A 15,385-nucleotide genomic window follows, 5' to 3' on the forward strand; every position below is an offset into this window, starting at 1 on the left:
TCCTTTGAAAGAGTAACACCAACTCCTGCAATCTCATCACGAACTTGTGTGAACCTCCTCAGATATTGCAGGATAAAGTCATTCTTCTACATCTTGATATTTCAAAGTTTATCCTTGAGAACCAACTAATGTGGTCAATACTATTCTAGATAAGATTTTTTAGTGCCTACCACATTGCATAAGTATTTTATTTCCCATGGAGATTACTGATAATGGGGTCCAAAAGGGTCTGTAACTTTCTTCCACTGAGCAAGGTTTTGGGCATCATATTTTGCTATTTTTGTAACATCTCTCTTGATGTATTCTAGCAATCCATTGTCATCGAATACCTCCTCCATGTGATCCTTCTAGCCAATGAAATTAGAGTTTCCTTCCAAGGCATGCTCTAGCCTCAACCCGTTGAAGGTCATCTTTTCAGTTCTTAAGAGATCTTGCTACACTGAACTACAAATTCAAACCTCCTAAGAAACAAATTCAAAATTCCTGCTCTAATGTGAATCCTGCTATGATATGATGTAAAAATTATGGTATATATTTGTAACTGCTCATGAAGTTTTTTCAAAATCATAAGACACAAACCTACTCTACTACTCTACAGAAGTTAATTCACAATTTAGAACAAAAAGTTAAGATATGCAATACCACATGCACACAATATTTTCTTGGGGAAAGCAATTCTCTAATAACTCCAATGCCTTCTTGCATCACTCTTATGAATATAGATGTATTATAACTACTTTACTCAACTGTGCACAACCTGTAAGTGAATAACATATCTCTCTACTTACTAAGAAGCTCAAACCCAAACTTTGTCAATTTCTGCCTCTGCTTTAGCCCTTATTTCCTTGTGCAATTTCTTGAGAAATTAGGCCCCTATTATTTACATTTTTTTCCAAAATGGATTGCACAATTCCTAAGGTTGATCATGTGACTGCATGCAACACGTGTACGCTCAAAACTAGTCTACAACTAATGTTACACTACCTTGGAATCTCCACCATAGCTGGGGAACTCGAATTCTTTGCATGCACTAGATATTTTGGGCTGATTTATCAGTTAACTACATGATCATTGCATTTGAATGAAGTCCCATTGCACAACTAGCCTTCCACTGGTTCCTCCAACAGTTAGAATTAGTTTAACTGAAAGCAACTTGAGATAATTGACCTTGATTGATACAAATTAGCAATCACACATGATTAACTGAACTCTAACTCCTCCAACTCAAATTTATTGAGTAAAATGGGTGACACAAACCATGTCATACAAGCTAATTACATCCAAGTTGTTTGTTGATGTGGAAATTCAGTTTTTCTCAATTTAATAAAGGCAAAATTAAATTGAGAATTTCTCGCTGCATTTTTCAATAATCCTTCAGGTGAATGTAATCCATGTTGCCAATCTAACACAACAATGTTCTAATAACAACAACCAACGGATATAAGTAGCATTCAAAATAAATAAAACAATCAGAAAACACATATTAAAACACAATCGATGGAGACCCCAAAAAGTACTCCAACTATGTTAACACCTATTAATGTTCATTGAAAGTGCCTCCACTGCTCCTCTCACGATGCACACCTCTGTTTTCGGCCTCCATCGCCCTAAATCCCATTAGTTGTTGTCAACCTCCATCGCTCTACTTCCCGAAGAACCCATCAGTAGCGTAAAGACGAACGCCTAATCCTTTACCTTTATTACTAGCGCGTCATATTGAAAATTTTAGGACAAAAGATTTATTCTGTCTTAAAAAATTGTCTTAAAATTCCACTCCATCTAATAGTGTCGAATGCAATGACATATAAGTTCTCTCTAATCATATCAACAGAGATCAAAGGGACAAAAGAGTAATTAATGTTTGGAAAATCTTGCAAGGGAAAGTTTTCACATTCTTTAGAGTCGGCTACCCCCACAAAATGAAGAGTGCAACAAGTCATTGTCTTTATATAGGATAACATGAATGGAAAGTGAAATACCAGTGTTGGTATAGGCACGATATAGTAGTAGCCCACAAGCTTGCGGACTTGGGTGCACTGTCAGAGTCAATTTTGTAGTCGTTAGACAATATTTTCCTAAATTGATATGTTTGTGTCTTAATTGTTATTTGTCTTAAATGGGTTTCTTCTTAAGTGGCCATTGTCTTAAATATAAAGTTGTCTTAAAATATTTTTGTCTCAATATTTTTTTGTCTTAAATATAAAGTTTTGTCTTAAAATAATGTTGTCTTAAACTATTTTTGTCTTAAAATATTTTTGTCTCAAACTGTTTTTGTTTTAAAATATTTTTGTCTTAAACGGTTTTTGTCTTAAGTATACAATTTTGTCTTCAAATACTTTTTGTCTTAAGCTGTTTTTGTCTTAAATTTAAAATTTTACCTTAAAATATATTTTTCTTAAGTTGTTTTTATCTTAAATATAAAGTTTTGTCTTAAAATATTTGTCTCAAATTGTTTTTGTCTTAAATTTTATATTTAAGACAATTCAATTGATATTAAATTTTAATGTAAAATAATTAAAATAAAAAAGACTTTTTAAAACAAAAGATTTCTTTTGTCTTAAAAAATGTCTTAAAAGTGCCGTTGGTGTAGCCGATGATTCTTGATCTCTTCTTTATTGTTAGTTATTAGGAAATAGCTGATGATTCTTGATCTCTTCTTTATTTTTAGTTATTAGGAAGTATTTCATAGTGTATTGTTAGGAAACAATCTCACTAACAACTATTTATTGATTGACCAACAAAACACTCTAATGGTTTGAGACATGTTATTTCTTTCTTGTTCGTGTAAAAAGGGTTCCCAATTCCCTTTCATTCGTTTTCAATGAGGATGAATTATGCCTATTAATCTCAATATCTAATTTTATTTGCAATTTCCATAATATGATTAAAAACAATTTTTGAAGATATGAATTTTTTAATAATAAGATTTATAATTTTGACTTTTTAAAAATTTATTTAAAAAATTTTTTTAGTAATGGTAAAATCGATACTCTTAAATTTTTTCTACATTAAATTTTACATGATCCAATATTTTTTCCGAATCAAATCCAAATCCAAATCCAAACTTATAACTATGAAAAAAATCGTCCAATCACAATCTCTGCAACATTTTTTTTTTTAACTGTAGACCAAACCAAAAGCTACTGCTTTTATTTAAATTGCCCTTACTGGGGACTATAAGTCGTGGCATGTTGAACGAACTATTGGCAAGAATATTTCGAGCGGCAGCGCGAATGTAGTGGCGGTTGAATCCAAGTTTTGAAAAGGAACGACGATTAAGAGCATGAAAGGTCAGGTGGGCTGTTGTGCCAATTGAATCACTGTGAAGAAGCAGATTGAACGTGAATTTTGACAAGCACGGTAAAGGTATAATTTATCAATAAAGCTAGAAAGTTTATTTTTCCAAAAGTGGTATCATTAAATGCGAGAGAAAAACAGCGAGGTTGAGATGATGTTAAGTATTTTTATTAATGATATTTTGTTAAAATTTATAGGGTTGAGAAGTTTTAAATGTGTGATCCATGAATGTCATACTAATGGTGGAAGTCACATTTATATCTCCATTATATTTGGAGATGATGTTAATTATTTTGTTGGTAATATTAAATTTATAGGGTGGTGAAGTTTTCAATGAGTGATTGGTGAATCTTGAATTAGTAGTAAAGTTAATATTTATAGATTCAGGGTTTGTGCATAATTTTAATTAAAGTGCAATTAAAATTAAATTGGATTTAAGAGATAATATATATATATATATATATAAATTGCAATTAAAATTATAATATGGATATTATATATATATATATATATATATATATAACAATCATGCATTGATTTTCAAATATTAAATAAATTTAAATTGAAATCATAATATATAAAGTTTAATGTGGAAATTTTTGTAGAAGAAAAGGATATAAACTTATTTTTATAAATCTTTATAGGCACCAATCTCCTTAGCTAATTCATCAAAATATTGTGTAGGTGCAAGTTTACGGGAGACAATCTCCTCGGCTAAGCACCAACTTAAGGTCTTCATACATAGAGTACTTCTAACTTCACCTGCATGCATTATACTTCATGCATTTGACAACATCATCATACCCTTAACTTTCATGCTCAAGCACCTCTCCTTGCTTCATATCCTAAACATAGTTTCAAAAATAGTCACACTTAGCCTTCATGCCCCTAGTTTCAAAAATAGTCACACTTAGCCTTCATGCCCCTAGGGAGCCTCATAATATTATCATTCCTTGTATATAAAGATTATGAAGAATCTCAAATTGCATTCTTCCTGCTTAGAATGATGATTTCATCTCCCTCATATGCACATAACTTTCACGAATCTAAAATTGGTATAACTAATTATCTCTAGTTTACCATAAATGTCGAGACAAATTATAATTTTAAAGAAAAGACAAAGTTAGAATTTTTTTTAGTTCATCTAAAATTGTATAGTTCTAAAGAGAAACTATACATTGAAAGAAAAAATATGGAAAATGAAGTATAATTATGTTTTACATAATACTTTGCCAGTTATAATATTTTATATTTTCATTTTATTAGTTACAAATTATTAACAATTTAAATAAAAAAATATCTTTTATTATTAAAAATATTTAAATGGTTAAGATGTAGTTTTGTTATCAATATTACTTTTCTTGAGGTACAAGTGAGATGAGAAATAAGAATGAAATATATTCCACTTTTCATAACATAAGTTTTATTTATTTATTTTTAATAGAGTAATATTTAGATGTATGAAATATTTTCAATGTTTAATTATGCAATAAATATAAATAAGTCTTGGTTAAGAGTTACTCATGGTAAATTTCAATTTTTTTTTGAGAAGAGAATAACATTTAGATGCCATATGAATAATTTAGATGCCATATGAATAAGTCTGGGTTGAAAGTTAGCTATTGTAATATTATAAATATCGATGATTGAAAATTTTATAGTTTTATGTAGTGTAATAAAATAATATTTATTTCCAATATAAAATTTTGTTTTTATATGTAAATAAGTTATTTTAGTTTCTAAATATTTATAAAAATTTTATTTATTTATTTTTTAAATATGTAATGAATATTTTATTTAAAGAAATTCAATAATAAATTTCTAGAATTAACATATTAAAATAATATTGTAACACCTCTGGAGGACACTGAATTACTGACATTTACTTTACTGAATTACATAAGACCATCCTGATTGAGCTCCTGGAAGCGAGTGAAACTTTTACTTAAATGTTTAATTATGCAATACTGTTATTTTGGCTATGAAATTTGGAATTCATGAGGGCTGACCTGTAATGGTTACCAATTTCCAGAAGGTTACAACGGTTACCTCTTCATTCCATGGAGATAAAGAAGGATCTCGGCGGGAAGAAGTGGGTTCGATCGTTCTTTGCTTGAGTTCGTGAGGAAAAGAAAGGACACTTGGCAGGACGTTGCCAAGGAGGAAATCTTGAGCTGGACTACAGCCAGTGGAGAACTATTGTACAGACACAGAGCATTACACTGGATAGTGATCTTGAGATTTAATACCTGGCTGTATTCTTATACGGTTGTTTACTGTTCTAGAGTGGAAGCTTTGGAGGAGAAGCGGACGTAATTTCCCTTCTCATGGTCCGGAGGAGCAGAATCAGATCTGTTGAATTTATTGGATTAGTGAATAAGTAGATAAGTATCTGTGCTTGAATATTGTGCATTGTTTTAAATCTAAATTTTGTAGGAAAGGAAAGACTACACTTTATTTTGAATATAGATGTCTCTAAGAAATGTTTAATTTCTTAATTGAGGATAGAGATTGAATTTGTGTTCTGTTGGAAATGAAAGAATGAATCTTCTGTCAGTTCCTTGTATACTTTGTGGAATCAAGTACTGCAATATGATTTTTTCTGTACAGGAGGGGATACCAGGAAGTGGTAAATTGAACACGTTATATACTATGAAGGATGGTAAATTGAACACGTTATATACTATGAAGGATGGTAGGCGTCACTATTCTATGTTTTGCAGTCGCAGAAAATGCATCTGGAAATCTGCGGAAAAGACTCGTGAAACAAACTGAAAAGTAACTAATTGCTCCTATATCAAAGAATACAGATGACCCTAGAGTAGGTGCCCTTATGGCGAGTGACCCAGTGGAATTAGTTTCTTACTGATGCTGGGTAGTTCAGAAAAGACACCAGTAATTGAAGTGAAAAGACATAAGTGATTCAAGTTAAAACCCTAGCGTGCAATCTATTTATTTTGTTAATTCCTTGCGGATTCACAGAGAGCGTTTAGACCTTGGGCCATCAGAAAAACCAGAGGCCGGCCGGGTCTCCCTCAACCCGTTCGAATGAATTTCCATTAAAATCAAACTGCATAAAAGGGCCAACATTTAACTATGAAAGTAACATAAGTACAAAATTAACAAGCGGGTCGAGGGTAAAGCGAAAACCTTGGCTAGAATGAAAACGAAAATTCCAAGTAATAAAACATGTATGTGAATTTATACCAGTGCATATAAAAGTATGTATGTGAAGCTTAACCTTCATTATAAAAGAAAAGTAAACCAGAATTTATTCTGAATATTTCCCTTATGTCCAAGACATTTTCTTAATAGAACAAAAGAACTGTAATAATAGAACAAAAGAACTGTAACCCCATCAGGGGAGTCAGGGTTAAATTTACAACATCTTTCAATTAGTTACAAGGCCCATTGGCCTTTAATACCCAGGACAGGAATTAACCATCAAGAAATAATTATATCAACCCTACGGTCACTGAGAAGCAAAACTTGTAAATTAGGAACCTGGTCAAATGGAAGGATATATTGTTGTCCGCACACTCGATTTCCTATCCATGCAACACACGTCATCATGACCTACATTTTTTCCATATAGAAAATTTTGTGGTGTCCTCCATCGATAAGCCAAGGTTGGAAATTTAGTACTGAAAATAAAGAAACCTAGTATATGTAGGGTTGAGCAGAAACCATATTCGGGAAACTTACCAAGAGATGTACTGAAATCCAGACCCTAACCCTTGCTTGCAAGAGTGAACGAGGTCGATCCTCTCCACAAATTTTGCTCTGGAATTTACGTTTGAAACCTGTGTATGAAGCAAGCCAGAAGGCATTATCATATATCAAATGCATATAGAGTAAAATGTGAGCCAAACTGTGAAGCAGAACCTGTGTATGAGTGCATACTTGTTATTGTGAGTAAAGCGAAGTGGGTGTGAGCTAAACCTTTATCTCTATCCGTGAATGACCATAGTTGTTTGTTTTTCCAATAAAGCAGCGGGATTTGGCACCGAAACTCACCTGCACTAACCCAGCCGCAACAAATTTAATTAAGAGGTATGGAAACCCCAACAATTACAACCAAAAGTTGGAAAATGTTAAGGAATGAACCATCCCTTACTTCTCTATGGATAGTTGATATCTTTGGTTCCCAGTCAGCGTTGATGCAGCGCTGCTTGGATAGCTTGAGTTGACTCGAGTGTCGAAGCAAATGAAAGGTGTGAGTTGTGGAGGAGGTAGGGTTTAGTTACTTAACAAGCTCCAGACCAATGATGACTGTCAGATCCATGATCTCATAGCCTACGGTGGAGGGTCCATCCACTTGCCATCCACAACTGACCGACAACTGCCAGTTATAAACCTACCTTCGAGAATGTTCGAGGAGTATGTAACCAACACCCAAGTTAACTTTAGTTAAGGCACCGGTGAAATGTCAACATAATAGTATTTCCGCTATGAACTCATAACCCAAGGTTGATAAATGTTTATTAAGTGTTTGTTCATATATTATGTTTAGCGGATGATATATCTATATCTATATATATGAATGAGTATATATATATGAATGAGTATAGATAAAAAAATTTAGTTTTGATTAATCTTTTTATTGTTATAAAAATATATGTTACAAGTGGTATGAGAGCCATAGGTTACAATGCTGTGGCTAGTGGGAAAACTGTAAATGACTAAAGTGTTCATGGTGGATAGAGGTAGTTGAAGCAAAATAAGAAAGAGACTTGGAGTCAACCCACCCAGGGGGCCCTTAGTGGGATTTGGATCCATACCCCATGTGGATGCTAGCCCACAGATGTGGGTTCCGCTGAGAGAATGTACCCGATGTGGGTTTAGCTGAGAGAGTGTACCCAAAATGTTAATGCAACGTTGTTAGAGACACTCCAACAGTTGCGAACTGAGATGACAAATTTAAGAGCAGACAACGAAAGGCTAAGGCTAGAACAGGAAAGGATTACGAAAAGCCTATCCCACGTGAAAAATCTAAAGAATCCAGACCCTAGTCTAGACAATAGAAACGAAGATGAGACAAGACGATAACACGAGGGTCACCGAGAAAGTGAAGGAGGTTGTATGGCTAATTTGGAAGAATTTGGTAATACTTCTGGTGGAAGGGCAACCAAGAGATCAAAAGTTGAATTGTAGGGTGAATTCAGAAAATTTAAGCCCCCATTGTTCGGTGGAGAAGAAGAGGAAGTTGCTCAGGCCCGGTTAATTAAAGGCCACATTGGAAATTTACCAATTGCAAGGAAAAGCCATGCGATGGTGAAAGGAAATCAAAGCAGTTCACAGAATTGATGAGCAAGAAGTGAGTTGGGAAACCTTCAAAAAAAAATTTAGGATAAATATTTAATTGAAAGATTTTATGATAAGAAGGCAAAGAAATTTTATGACCTAAATTAGTTCATGGATGGATTTGTAACTAAGTTCACCTCAATCTATGGATGAATTTGTAACTAAGTTCACCTCTTTATTATGATATGTTCCCTATATACGGGAAGAGAAGGCAAAGGTGCAATGCTCTGCCAATTTTTATGGAAGGGGGTTGGAATTCGATAATCCTAAGGCATGGATGAAGCCGTAAGGACAACCCACATTTGTTATCAGCATATGAGACAAAAGAGGGAGAACAGTAAAGGCTGATTAGGTAAGAATATTCCAAAACAATAATAAGAATACTAGATCTACTAGAGTAAAATATGTGCCTAGATCTACTAGAGTAAAATATGTGCCTAGAAAGTTTATGGGAAGAACCTCCGAAAAAGGTCAACTATATGCCTTCTATTGGGATAAAAACATACCCTTCTACTATGAGCTCATTATGATTAACCAGATTTTAGCCATAATTATTGAATAAAATTAACTTATTAATTAAATAGACATATTAATAGTTTTGCCCACTCACTAAGTTAGAAAAAAAAAAATGTTCTATTTTTTTTTGAGCTAAGACTTCTATGATCTATAATATTATTATTAACAGCATTTTGCGGAAAAAATCACATAAGATATATACTTATCGATGCGTTTCGAACCCACGAATGTAGTTCATCTTCTATTTTAATTAAATAATATTTTTTTCAGATGCCATTTTTTATTCATCACAACTATATATATTTGATTTGATTATATTATTTATGCCCAATAAATTTAAATTAACAATTTTCATTTTCATTGACTATGGTTAAGTAAATCTGTCCATGTTTTTTTATAGGAACATTACGGTGTGTTCACAAGATTAAAAACAAATAGATAAAGTGTTTATAGGAACTTTACGGTGTGTTCACAAGATTAAAGACAAATAGATAAAGTGTAATGAAGAAGGTGGGACATACTGAAACTCACTATCCAGTGAAACCCGCGAATAGCAAAACTAGTGATACATCAACGTTTCCATTCCCGACAAAATAACAACTCCAACCCTGACAGAATTCTGAATTGCGAAATATTCTTTGGAATCTATGTATTAGAAAACCAGTCAGGATCGCCCTAGCTGGGAGCCTGGAACTATACAAAATTCATCATTCATGTAATAAAGTAAAAATAATTATACAAAGAAATATATGGAAATATACAAAATTCATCATTCATGCAATAAAGAAAAAATAATTATACAACGACAGTTATTTTTCAGCCAAGAAATTTGGTTTGTTGCCACACCGCATTCTGAACCCGGTTCATGGCTCGGCTCTTCAGCCGGACCCCTAGCCAGACGGAGGATGTATTAAAAATCCGACATCGGGCGTGCTCCCTGGCCAGGTACTCGTGCGGTGGCAGCCTCTCCTCCTCCTCGTCGCCGGCCATGTCGAAATCGTCGGCATCGGCGTACTACTCTTTCCGGTTGTCGACTCCCAGTATTTTGCTCCAGTCCGGCACGTTAACGGGCAACAATTGATGATGGTGTCGGATCCCGGCATACGAGGAGGATTCAAATTGACCGTCGTTACAATTCTTATGTTTGCCATCAGCTTGGAAACCTTCAAGATCAGCATCCAGCTCTATGTCGACAGGCCACAGGTCTTCTTCCCACAGCTCGTTTATACTCCCTGATGGCATCGGATATGAGGAACCGACGTATCTATCCATACGATTCGATTCGAACTAGTGAGAGGGGTTCTTGATCATGTAGTGGCTACTTACCACTTCCATCCAGGTACCAACACTCTAATTTGTTTTCTTGATTTTCCACGGAGGACGATTCTTCAACAGATCGTTTCCAGAGACAAACAATGAGCCTGTTGGGCGTGCTTGAAATCCCCTCCTAGCTACTGCCCAAGATAAAAATCAAACTTTGAATTAAATGAAGGAGTTGCAGCTCAAGGTGTGTACAACACCTAGAGACTGCACTCAAACAAAGAGGAGACTCTCTCTCTCGTTCACTCTGTTATTCCATCAAATGAATATTACAATATTAAATACATCACTGAAAATTAGGTAGTTGTGAACAACCTCCTAAACTCTAGGAACAAATCCTAAACTAAGGAGATGCGTTACAACCATATAACCATTTCTCCATTATTTTTAACTCCCCCCCTTAATGGAGAAAGGGTTATTTTGCACTCCTAACATCCCTCTAAATAACTCAAACTTTACTCGCCCTAGAGGCTTAATAAAAATATCAGCTAAATTATCACAAGTGTTGCAATACTCCACACATATTTCTTTTGACTGTATCTTTTCTCGAACAAAATGAAACTGAGTGTCAATATGTTTAGTATTTTTATGGAAAACTGGATTGTATGCAAGCTTTATTGTGCTCTGGTTGTTAGTTTTGATGTTGGTTTCTTCTTTCTGTCCTTCACCTGCATCGCTAAGCAATCTCCTCAACCAGATGGCTTCGCATGTAGCTGCACACAACGCCTGGTACTCAGCTTCACATGATGATAATGCTACAGTACTTTGCTTTTTGCTACTCCACGAAATAACCCCGGATCCAATACTAAATGTGTAACCTGTGATGGATCTACGATCATCCAGGTCACCTGCCCAATCAGAATCTGAATAACCTGCTAAAGTAACATCAGAAATGTCAGTGTATAAAATACCATAATTACAAGTACCACTAAGGTACCTCAACACACATTTTGCTGCAATCTAGTGACTTTCAAGTGGTTTGGACATAAACTGGCTCAGCACACTAACAAAATATGCCATATCAGGTCTAGTTGTCGTGAGATATATCAAACTTCCCACTAGCTGTCTATACAAAGTGGCATCCACCTGTTTTGTGCCATCGTCGCTGCTTAACTTGAGATTCTGGTGCAATTGTGTTGTTGCTGTTTTGCACTGTTCTATTCTGAATCTTTCCAACAGGGTTCTAGCATACTTTCCTTGAGTTAGAAAAGTTTGACCAGAATCTTTCCATACCTCCAAACCTAGGCAATAATGAAGATCTCCAAGGTCTTTCATTTCAAATACCTGTGACATTTGCTGCTTCATTTCTTTGATCAAATTATTTGCATTTCCTGTTATGATCATGTCATCCACATACAAAGAAATCAAAATAATTTGCCTCTATTTATTTATCTTGGTATACAGGTTTGGATCGTTGAGGCTCCTATGAAAACCATGTTGTATAAAAAATGAATCAATTTTCTCATACCATGACCTGGGTGCTTGTTTCAGACCATAAAGTGCCTTATGCAATTTACACACTAGATTCTCCTACCCCTTTTTCACAAAACCAGGAGGCTGTACTAAATAGATTTCTTTCTTTAATTCTCCATTTAGAAATGCAGACTTAACATCTAGCTGGTGTAGCTTCCATTTATGTTTTGTTGCTAACGAAATTAGCATTCTAATTGTATTTAGTTTAGCTACAGGGGCAAAGGTGTCATCGAAATCTATTCCTTCTTGCTGTGAGTAACCCTTTGCTACCAGTCTAGCTTTGAAATTTTCTACACTCCCATCTGCATTTATCTTAGGTTTATACAGCCACTTACATCCTATGGGGGTTTTTCCTTCAGGCAACTCAACTAAATCCCAAGTATGTTTCTATATATTGATTCAATTTCCTCATGCATTGTAGCCCTCCATGCATCTGATTTACTTGCTTCTTCATAATTTGAAGGTTCTACAATGTTTAAAATTTTGGACATTAAAGCATAGCCTTTCAATCTTTCAGGTAGTCTAGTCTTCCTACCTGATCTTCTACGTAGAGGACTTACCTCAAGTATATTTGTTTCAGCACTTTCCGGGCCTACATCATCACTTATTATACTATCTGCTACTACTTCTTCCTATTTCTGCTCCTGCTCCTGCTCTTCATCTTCGTCACTGTTCGTTTCTATCAGCAATGGAATGTGGCTATCACTGTTAGAGTCTTCCTTTCCATCTTCATCCTGTTCATGAAAAATAACATCTCTGCTTGCAAAAACTTTATGAGTCACAGGATTATATAACTTGTATGCCTTATACTCTGTGCCATATCCAACAAATATACATTTCAAGGCTTTGGGGTCTAACTTATTTCTATCTACTTTTGGTATATGAGCATAAGCTTTAGATCCAAATATTCTTAAATGACTAACTGCTGGTTTGAGTCCAAACAATGCTTCAAAGGGGGTTTTGAAGCCTAGACATTTAGTAGGACCCCTATTCTTTAAATAAACAGCAGTATTAATGGCTTCTGCCCAAAGACCATTCGATAGACCTTTACCTTGAAGCATACTTCTCGCGCACTCCACAAGAGTTCGGAGTGTGTGGCACTGTGAATTGCTGCATAATCCCATGCTGCTTGTAGAAGTTCATGAACTCTCCTAACCTGTATTCTCCCCCTTGGTCCGAGCGAAGAATCTTTATCCTTTTTCCTGTTTGGTTCTCTATCATAGATTTAAACTCTTTAAAGTACCGAAAGGCTTGACTCTTTTTACTTAGAAAGTACACCCATGAATACCTAGTGCAATCATCTGTAAACAATAGAAAGTAATATGCTCCTCCTAACGACCTAATTTGCATAGGTCCACAAATATCTGTATGCACTAGTTCTAGAATGTCTCTTTCCTTTATGTTGACATGCAAAGGGAACTCTTCTCGATGCATTTTCCCTAATGCACATCCATCACATTCCAGCTTGGTATTATGGAAAATAGGGAGTCCATCGACCATACCTTTCTTCTGAAGTAAGATGAGGTCTTGCAAATTGAGATGTCTAAATCTCTGATGCAAGAGATTTTCGACTGTTGATCCAGTTGCAACCATTGCTTGTCGTGGCATACTCTTTGCATCCAATCTGTACAAATTCCCCACGCGCACTCCTGTTGCAACTGTTTCCATCTGGCTATCCTTAATGACACAACCATTCTTAAAGAATTGCACCTGCATGTCCTGGTCTGTAATCATTGAGACAAAGATCAAGTTTTTCTTAATTCCTGGAACATATAATACATTTTTAAGATGTTTAATGTCACTACTAGGTAGCTTCACAGGAATATCTCCATATCCTTTGATCTCATACCCACTGTCATCTCCTAGATAAATTTTTGATCCACATGCAGATTCTTCAAGAAATTCAAAATAGTCCTTCTTACCAGTCATATGTGAGGATGCGCCAGAGTCGACATACCATATGTCGTCCTCATCTCCCTTTGATGTTGAAAGAGCACAATCGACTGTGAATAGTCGAAGATCATGGCTGTGGTCCTCCTCTTCTCCAGCAAAACACCCCTGATGTTTCTTCTGTTTTCCTCTTCTTTCATCTGCCTGCCGCTTATAACATTCTTTAATCTGATGACCAGGTTTCCCACAATAAAAACATCTCTTAACATAATTATCAGTCATACCTCTGAATGATCTCTTTTGAAAAGAGTTGGCTCCTTTCTGCTGCTGCTGCTACGGTTGCTAGTGTTGGTGCTGGTGCTGGTGCTGGTACTGATTTCCTCTATACTGTCGCCTCTTCACCATTAGAACAAGGTCATTGCTCTGAGTTTTCAAATTATGTCGTCGCTCCTCCTCCTGGAGCAGAATCACTGTCAGCTCATCAAATGAAGGGGCTTTCTCCCTCGCTAACAGTCCTGTGATGAAAGTCTAGTATTCATCAGTCATTCTGTTCAATGTGAGTGTGACTAGATCTGAGTCGAACACCTTTTCTCCAATCGCTGCCAGTTTGTCACTCAGATCCTTGACTCTGGCCATGAATCCAACAACGGACTCACTCTCGTCCATCTTCAGTGCAAACAGTTTTCCTTTGAGTGCCAGAACACGATTTGTATTCTGAGTCTCGTACAAGTTCTTGATCGTTGTCCATATATCAGCGGCCGACTTAGAATCTCTGATATGTGGGATAATATTGTCCTTAACGGACATCTTCAGTATAACTTTTGCTTTCGTTTCTCTTTTATCCCAATTTTGTTCTTGGGTCACTGTTCCAAATCTCTGCCCATTTCCCTCAACGATCGACAATGCATTTACGCTCTCGAGCAAAGTTTGCATTTTGAATTTCCAGTTGGAGAAATTCGATCCATCGAGTTTTCCAGACTCGTGGAGATATGATTCTATACTATTATTCATTTTCGCCCAACTGAACACTCCAATCGGCCACCACCGGGCAAGTCTGATCTGCTACCACCGAACAGATCAGGAACTTCACTGTGCCACCACTGGGCAAGTCTGATCTGCTACGATCGAACAGATCAGGGACTTCACTGTGCCACCACCGGGCAAGTCCGATCTGCTGCCACCGAACAAATCAGGGACTTCACTGTGCCACCACCAGGCAAAACCGATCCGCTACCACCAAATAGATCAACAAAGAAGCTCCAACACGCCACCACTGGGCAAAGGCGATCTACTTCCACCAAATAGATTGAGGAGTTGCACTGTGCCACCACTGGGCAAAAAACCGATCTGCTTCCACCGAGCAAATCACAGAGCTCTGATTCGCCACCACCGGGCAGGTCCGATCTGCTACCTCCGAGCGGATCAAGGAACCTCAATTCGCCACCACTGGGCAAATCAAATCTGCTGCCACCGAGCAAAAATCTCCACGTGCCACCACCGGGCAACTCCGATCTACAACGAAAAATTGCAGATTTCCAGAGAGAAAGAGGTTGGCTCTTTGGCGCTCTAAACAGCCACGAATCCG

General features: G+C 36.0%; 1 pseudogene; it reads right to left on the minus strand.

Annotated features, from left to right (window-relative positions):
* Window positions 1–9,656: 9,656 nt before the first annotated feature.
* On the minus strand, window positions 9,657–14,811 carry LOC149184555 (protein S40-6-like; annotated as a pseudogene).
* Between the last annotated feature and the right edge of the window lie 574 nt (window positions 14,812–15,385).

This window comes from Pinus tabuliformis, chromosome 3_2 (assembly GCF_031772625.1).
Source record: "Pinus tabuliformis cultivar Carrire ecotype Pingquan chromosome 3_2, CPIR1, whole genome shotgun sequence".
Classification (NCBI taxonomy): domain Eukaryota; kingdom Viridiplantae; phylum Streptophyta; class Pinopsida; order Pinales; family Pinaceae; genus Pinus; species Pinus tabuliformis.